We start from the raw sequence: 8,986 nt of genomic DNA on the forward strand, positions 1-8,986 counted from the left end.
GACATCTGCATCCCTTATCAGTGTGTTGGTTCATGTCCTGTATATATGCTTCTGACCCCTCTGCCTCTTGCTTCTGGTGCAACTAGGCAGCAGCAGATAGTGGCTCCAGTACCTGGGTTCCTGGCACACAAATGAGAGACTGAAATTGAGTTCCTCTCTCCTATTTGTGGCCAGTTTTCTTGGGCATCTCTGGGAGTGACCAGTGAATGGGAGATGCCTGGCTCTCTCACTACCTCTGTGTGTGTATGTGTGTGTCTATATTTTTGCCTTTTGAGTAAATATTTTTTTTTTTTTGGCAGGCAGAGTGGACAGTGAGAGAGAGAGACAGAGAGAGAAAGGTCTTCCTTTGCCGTTGGTTCACCCTCCAATGGCCGCCGCTGCAGCCGGCGCACCGCGCTGATCCGATGGCAGGAGCCAGGATCCAGGTGCTTTTCCTGGTCTCCCATGGGGTGCAGGGCCCAAGCACCTGGGCCATCCTCCACTGCACTCCCTGGCCATAGCAGAGAGCTGGCCTGGAAGAGGGGCAACCGGGACAGAATCCGGCGCCCCGACCGGGACTAGAACCCGGTGTGCCGGCGCCGCAAGGTGGAGGATTAGCCTATTGAGCCACGGCACCGGCCTTGAGTAAATATTTTTAAAACATACTTTGTGTACCAAGTAGCCCTCGATTTTATATAGACAGTGTCTTTTTGTCATACTGCTTCTGTTTTATGTACATGCCTAATCTAAGCCCAGAGATTTCATCATTAGTCTTTTGGTTCCTAGTCTATTTATCTATATTTTTTAGTTCAAATGCATATAATTTTTAGACAACCTAAAAGACAATTTTTCCCTTAAAAACAATGCCTTCATTCTAAGTAAATCACAGCCAAAATAAATGAAGGTCTCGAGATAATATCAGTCCCATTTCCTGTAAATCCTGATGTTGTGTGGATACAAGCAGCAGCCAGTTCTGATAAGCAGTGATAGATCCAAAGCAGTTGTCAATTTTGTTAACATTTTTCCATTTCTAAAGAAAATCATAAATGGGGTCATCTCATCCTCACGGTAGTACCAGCAGAGCAACCATGCCAAGTGGATTCATGTTTTTACCCAAATAGAACTGATAGTTTTTGAAATTAGCGAGGATATGTTTGATTTGTTGTGCATCCTCTATCATACAAGGTTTTACTCTTTCTGGTCTCTGTTCTTCAAGTTTGCCTTTCATTGATTCCAGGTAATCTTTAATATGCTTCTTGAAGGAATCTTTTGTGAATCTGATTTCCTGCAGGTGATGGTTCATGGCAACATCAACACCAGTGATTACTGTGCTTTCAGTACCTTTGCCCTAGGGACCTTCAGAAGAGGCATTCGTGCAAAGGAAGGAATCATCAATGTTACCCTCTGCCCACTGGCCATCTTCCCCTCCACCTTCAGGCACATCTTGCAAATGTTACAGAACATCTCATCGTCACTGATGAGGTCCCCATAGGTAAGCATGATGCCACCTGGAAGAAGAGGACAGTGGTGGTAGCTTTCCAGGAGGTGGAGCTCTGGGTGAGTGTGTTGCAGCCAGAGCAGCTCTCAGGGTTAATGGGGAGAAGGCTAAAAAGTCCAGGTTCATCTAATTGTGGTGTTTTCCTCACCGTGATCCAAGATGAAGTGAATATTTTGACATATAAGATGAAAGGCAGGATAAAGAAGGTGAACATTGCCCACATTTTCTGTCTCTGAGAATGCTCAGAGGCTCCACTCTCAGCCCCAGTAATCTCTGATTTTCAGTTCTTCCAGTGAGAACGGAGCTGTGTGTTAATATGTTTAAGTATTTACTTTGTTTAACAAAGGACTCAATTCTCCTTGACTACACCCTAACCAAACTGTAAGTGACCATCTTCAAACTCTTCTATTCCCTTTCTTACATGTCGACAACATATTATTGCACCTTCAGTGATCCTTCCATGATGCAACTGCCAGATTTTCACATAAAAATAGGATACAAAATTAGCTTTAAAATACAAATAATATGATATTTTGGAGTACACATATATGTTGCAGACAGCTATCAGTTGTTAGATACAGGGAATTAATGTGCATTTTCAAAAGAAATCATCTAAATGATTATATTTCATCTATTATTGCTCATCCACAGGAGCCATGTTTTTTTTTTTTTTCTCACCCAGACTGTATGTTAACAAAAGCCTCATTAGAAACAAATAACAATTGAGTATCTGATAGAGCAAGTCTGTTTCAGTGCATGGTGGGCATTTACCAAATGAGAGAAATGAGGCAGGGATAATCAGCCAAATATCACTGTGGCAGGAGAAGAAAATATTGAAATCCTTATCTACTTGCTTTCATGTAATTATGTTATCTCTTTCACCAAACATCTCATAACGTATGAGGACACTATAATTACATATATATGTATATATACCAAAATAAATATTTTTAAATACTCTACACACATATGTCTGGTGTGAAATGGCTCAATCTCATAAATGAATGGAAGAAGTACTGGGACCAGTATCATACACTGCTTAAATATATAATTGAATTGATTATGATCCTTGAAATGTGGAGATAGTTCATCTTCTAGTCAATATGGTCATGGTACTTTTTCTGGTTCCATGGGTACAGATACACATTTTTTTGTTTGTTTATTTGTTTTTGTTTTTGACAGGTAGACAGTAAGAGAGAGAGACAGAGAGAAAGGTCTTCCTTTTGCCATTGCTTCACCCTCCAGTGGCTGCCGCAGCTGGCGCACTGCGGCTAACGCACTGCGCTGATCTGAAGCCAGGAGCCAGGTGCTTCTCCTGGTCTCCCATGCGGGTGCAGGGCCCAAGCACTTGGGCCATCCTCCACTGCACTCCTGGGCCATAGCAGAGAGCTGGGCTGGAAGACAGGCAACCGGGACAGAATCCAGCACCCCGACTGGGACTAGAACCTGGTGTGCCAGTGCCGCAAGGTGGAGGATTAGCCTAGTGAGCCACGGCACCAGCCAGATACACGTTTATGGAACAATTATTCATTTATGATACATAGTGCTTTTGCTCTAGTTGATTAAGCCTTTGAAGCAAATTAGAGGAGGCAAGATGGCGGAATAGGAAGGGAGCACACTGATAGTCTGGGGAGAGACAGTTTAATAAAAGTGGAGATACTGCAGGTTCAAGGAAGAGTAGGGGAAGAAACAGCAGAAGAAACTCTTCCAGAACGCGTGATTCACAGTGGACCTGCGTGGAGAGCGTGGAAGCCCACAGTTCGGGACACCAGTGGCAGACTCAACACACCAGCGCTGGAACGCAAGGTGAGCCAAACCTCAATAGCCCGAGACACCAGCAGGCAAGCGGAGAGAGGAGACTAGAGGGAACGACCCCGGGGGGAAAGTTCACCAGGCTAACTAGAAGAGAGAGAGAGAGAGAGAGAGAGAGAGAGAGAAGTGACTGATACAGACACAGGTTTCTCTCTCTCTGCTCACCTCTCAAAGGTGAGCAAGACAAAGAGCAGGCGCCATCTTGGACATACGTCATAAGCAGAGCAACCTCAGGTCTGCGCCAGCCCTGAGCCTAGCAGAAAAACCTGACTCTGGGTGGGGCGAATTAACAGGAGATTAGGACCTAGTAAATTTGTGGCACTACTGAACTGAGACTGTGAAAAAAGAGACGTGTGGGGGAGAGAACTCAGGGAATTCACGTGAGTACTCTCCAGAGACGCTACAATTCTGTAACTTTGGCAACCCAGTGGGAGACTGAAGGAGAATTTGAGCCCACTCTGAGGGCCGAACAGATTCCCTGTGTGGTCCTTGGGAAAGAGCTTCCAATCTCTGGCTCCTGTGGGTATATCATTTGCCTGCTAACTACCTCCAACTTCGTTCAGCTGTGTGGAATTACTTCCCTTTTGGATCAAAAAAAGAAAGAGAGAGAGAGAGGAAGATCTACCACACCTAACCTGGGAGTGTCACCTTTGGCACACCAGAGCTCTCAGGCCACACCCACCTCAAGCCTCTAAGGCTCCATCAAAAACAGACAGTCCACTTAATCTAGAGTCACAGTATAACAAGAAAAAGCACCAGAGTGAAGAAACCAAATATCTCCAATATGCCAAATAACAAACGCAAAAACCGAGGTAATAAAAACAAAGAAGTCACTATGACACCCCCAAATGAAAAAGACACCCCAATTCAAGATTATGAAGATGATGAGATAGAAGAAATGCAAGAAGCAGATCTCAAAAAATTGATAAGAACATTAAGAAGTTCTCAAAAACAAATTCTTGAACTACAGAAATCCTTAATGGACAAGATAGAATATCTCTCTCATGAAAATGAAATATTAAGGAGGAATCAAAATGAAATGAAACAACTAGTACAACAGGAAACTGTGATAGTGATGAGAAATCATAACGAAGTGAAGAATTCAATAGATCAAATGACAAACACAATAGAGAGCCTTACAAACAGAATGGGTGAAGCAGAAGAGAGAATATCCGACTTAGAAGACAGAGAACAGGAAAGGATACAGTCAGACCAAAGAAAAGAAGAGGAAATTAGAAATCTAAAACATATTGTCAGGAATCTTCAGGATACTCTTAAAAAATCAACATTCGGGTTCTAGGAGTTCCTGAAGGCATGGAGAGGGAGAAAGGATTAGAAGGCCTTTTTAGTGAGATATTAGCAGAAAATTTCCCAGGTTTGGAGAAGGACAGAGAAATCCTAGTACAGGAAGCTCACAGAACCCGTAATAAACACGACCAAAAGAGATCCTCACCACATCACGTTGTAATTAAACTCTCCACAGTGAAACATACAGAAAAGATCCTAAAATGTGCAAGAGAGAAACGTCAGATTACTCTCAGAGGATCTCCAATCAGACTCACAGCTGACTTCTCATCAGAAACCCTACAAGCTAGGAGGGAATGGCGAGATATAGCCCAGGTACTAAGAGAGAAAAACTGCCAGCCCAGAATATTATATCCTGCAAAGCTATCATTTGTGAATGAAGGTGAAATAAAGACTTTTCATAGCAAACAGAAATTGAAAGAATTTGTCACCACTCGTCCAGCCCTGCAAAAGATGCTTAAAGATGTGTTGCACACAGAAACACAGGAACACATCATCAATATGAAAGAAAGTAAAGGAAGGAAAGCTCACAGCAAAAGATCACAGGGAATTCAAAGCATATATTAGAACTTATCTTTGGCAAATGGCAGGGCAAAGTTACCACTTATCAATAGTCACATTGAACGTTAATGGCCTGAACTGTCCAGTTAAAAGACACAGATTGGCTGATTGGGTTAAGGAGCAAATTCAACAACGACTTTACGAACTCTGCTATGTGCCTCTCATTAATTCATGCATGTCATGTGGTTGCAGATATGTTCGAGTCACTGAATTTTCTAAATGACTTATAATGTAAGGTTTTACTCTATATGATCAGGGTGGTGAGGGGTCTCTCCATCAGCACTACATCCCTCTTGAGCATCATCCAAGTCATCACCATCAGCCCCAGCACCTTCTACATGTCAAGATTTAAACATGGACTCACAAATTATATTACTCAGGCTTTCTTCTGTTTTTGGTCCCTCAACCTTTCTTTCAATAGTAACATGATCATCTACACTGTAGCTCATTCCAACATGACCAAACTACTCAATGTCAGTAAGTATTGCTCACTTTCCTCAATGAATTCTATCATCATGGAAATATTTTTCACACTTGCATTGTCCCAGAACATCTTTGTAGGAATCATGCTACTCTCCAGTGCATACATGGTGATTTTCTTATCTAATCATCAGAGGAGGTGTGAGTACCTTCACAGCATAAGTGTTACCCCAAGAACCTCCCCAGCAAAAAGGGCCACTCATACTGTCCTGCTCCTGGTGAGTTTCTTTGTGATCATGTACTGTGTGGATATCACAATGTCATCTTTCTCAACTGTATTGTGGAAATATGAGCCAGTTGTCCTGGATGTTCAGAGACTTGTGGGAAATGTGTATGCCATGGCCAGTCCTTTGATATTTTTTAGTTCTGATAAAAGAATAATTGGTACTCTGAAAAATGTGATTGATATGACAATTTTAACAAGTTGATGAAACAAATCTGAAAAGCTGAATTCTAACTCTGTTAAATATTCAAAAAATTAGGGAATTTAAATTTTAATTTAAATGTGTAGAATTTTACTTGTCTTTTTACTTGTAACCTTTTTTTTTTTACTTTGACAATGCCTCCCTTAGTTCAATGGTCTCCATGTATTGAAATTACTTCTTAAACTTTCCAAACTTAATGTAGGATTTTTTTCCTTTACACTTGGCATCTATGAAGCTGCTTTTGCTACCTAATCCTTAGATCTTACTTCAGAAGGTAATCTGCATATTACTGTTTGTTGAAAGCATATTAACTAAGCATCCAATTCTAGTTTTACTGACAGTTTCTCAATGATCTGTTAATAGTTATTTATGCTTTCACATATATAAACTATGGAGATTTTTCTCATGTCTTTGCAGATTATCATCCTTTTCTCATTTAAGTCTTTTCTTTGATGTTACCACTTTTCTGAATTCACTGATTTGTGTCTTCTTGTCAATTTTGGATACCTGAACACTAAGTAATTCTTAGACTAGCTTCTTTGATATCTTTTATATAATCCACACAATTAGATTATTTAATTCCTTTTCATTCTAACCTTTGTATATGTAGGTTTATATTTTTAACTTCTATTGATTTTCTCTTTTTATTGTACTTCTACTAACTATGTTCAGTAGTTTTTTCTTTGGCTCAGTCTAATGTTTGACATACATTTTATATAAAGTAGACTCAATTTACTTGCTGTTTCCCAAATATGCCTTTTTATTCGTTTGGGTACTTGTTATTTTCATGTATTTTGTGATTCTCCCATCTGCATTGTATTGAATTACATGTTTTAAAGATAATCCCCCTGTCTAAAGCTTATGTAATGTGAAATTTTATTTTGGTAGGTTATTTCTGTGTGAAAAAGTAATTAAGATTATTTCTCATATAGTGAGATATCACCTTGGAATGTTTGCAGTTAGTTTTCTTTTATTGTTTTTGCCCCTCCAATCTGAACACCCCAAAAAGATTTCTCATCTTCATAAGTCCTTTATGAATGAAGAACCTGTTTCTTAGTTTTGTTCCTTCCATGAAAAATTTATTTGGCTTGCTTTCCTAGTTTGGGGGGTTCGCAAATATTTCTTCCAACTTTATTAGACATTTTGGTGAATCTTACAGCATTTGATTATTTTAGCTTTCTGCACTATAAGTTGTTGGACATATAACAGTTTCCCCCAAAAGCACAATTATTTACAGTATACAAGATAATGTTTCACATAGATTTTCTGTAGTAGACAATCATGTTTCATGAGAAATCCCTTTTTCATTTTATTTGGAACATACTCCTCTTCCCCAGATCACTGTAAGTTAATGATAATGGGTAGAATATGAATAGTTTAATATTAAAATTTAATTTGAACTTAATTTAATACTAGAAAACTGACAATATTTTGACAATTTTTATGAGTTATTACATTTCCTTACAATGTTCTCAATTACTGTTTTGTTATAGCGTTAACCTAATATTGGCAAGAACTAATTGTGCAAATTCAGGATTTTATCTTCAATCATCATTTTTCCTCATTGGCACTTTCACAACTCTACAAAAATAATCCTTCTGGATAGTCTATTTAAATTGTGAGTTAATATTTCTTTTTCTTTTTTATTATTTGACAGATACAGTTAGACAGTGAGAAAGAGAGACAGAAAGAAAGGTCTTCCTTCCATTGGTTAATCCCCCAAATGGCTGCAATGGCGGGAGCTATGCTGATCCAAAGCCAGGAGCCAGGTGCTTCCTTCTGGTCTCCCATGCGGGTGCAGGGGCCCAAGCACTTGGGCCATCCTCCACCGCCCTCCCAGGCCACAGTGGAGAGCTGGCCTGGAAGAGGAGCAACTGGGACTAGAACCTGGCACCCATATGGGATGCCGGCACTGAAGGTGGAGGATTAACCAAGTGAGCCACAGCGCCGGCCCTAGCTTAAATAATCTTAATGAAATGTACATGTAGGTACAAATCACTTGTTAGATTTTACTTGATGGTTACTACTGTCATTAGAGTGCCAAGAAATTATGATACGCTGGATTTCTGTTGTGAGAGAAACAATGACAGATTTTTATAATATATATATCTTTTTATTTAAACACTTATATCTGAATTCTGAAAAGGAACTTTATCATTTGCTTCCTTGTCATAATGTTGCCCATTTTTTTGTATGCTTAATTAGTCAAACTTTAAAATAAATTACTTAACATTATTTATATGCATGTAGTGCATTCATTGTTGTTTATATACAGATAGATTTTAATGAATCAGTGAAAATGGCTGATTTCTGTGTTGATTTTTCTCTCTTGATATATTTGGAAGCATATTTTTTTTCTTTTTTATTGAATCTGTGTAATTAATTTGGAGCTTTGAATTATTAAGCCCATAAATATTTCGTGGCTTATAGTAGTGCCTACTATAATATTATATGTTCTGAGTGCCTAATATTATATGTTCTGAGTATTAACCCTTCTGATTCATCAAATTAATTTTGTTCATACCATCTTCAAACATAACTTAATTTTGTATTCATTCCTTCCTCTATATTAAAATACCAATTATTTTCAACTCAAAGTACCCAGAAAACCTATTTCCATGGACTACTACAAAATAAGTGACTTAGAGGCAGATATTATGAATGATAACTGAAGAAATTAAATGAGTTTACTTAGAAGGTCATCTTTAATGTTTTGTGGAAAACACGTATTATGAAAAAGTTACACATGGATTTCAAATTAGTGTTTCATCAAATAAATTTGCTTTTTAATTCCAGTGGATCATGAATATTTCAAATTACTCCTGTATATCAAGAAATGAACTGTGGACAGTCATTAAAGTAAAAATAAAATATTCACTAAAAATCTTCCCACATACAAAAGCTTCGGGTCCCATTACTAAATATG

General features: G+C 38.9%; 2 pseudogenes; one reads left to right on the forward strand and one right to left on the reverse strand.

Moving 5' to 3' along the window:
- Positions 1–897: 897 nt before the first annotated feature.
- Positions 898–1,479, reverse strand: LOC108175675 (translationally-controlled tumor protein pseudogene; annotated as a pseudogene).
- Positions 5,336–6,063, forward strand: ORYCUNV1R-PS1593 (vomeronasal 1 receptor oryCunV1R-ps1593 pseudogene; annotated as a pseudogene).

This window comes from Oryctolagus cuniculus, chromosome 13 (assembly GCF_964237555.1).
Source record: "Oryctolagus cuniculus chromosome 13, mOryCun1.1, whole genome shotgun sequence".
Lineage (NCBI taxonomy): Eukaryota > Metazoa > Chordata > Mammalia > Lagomorpha > Leporidae > Oryctolagus > Oryctolagus cuniculus.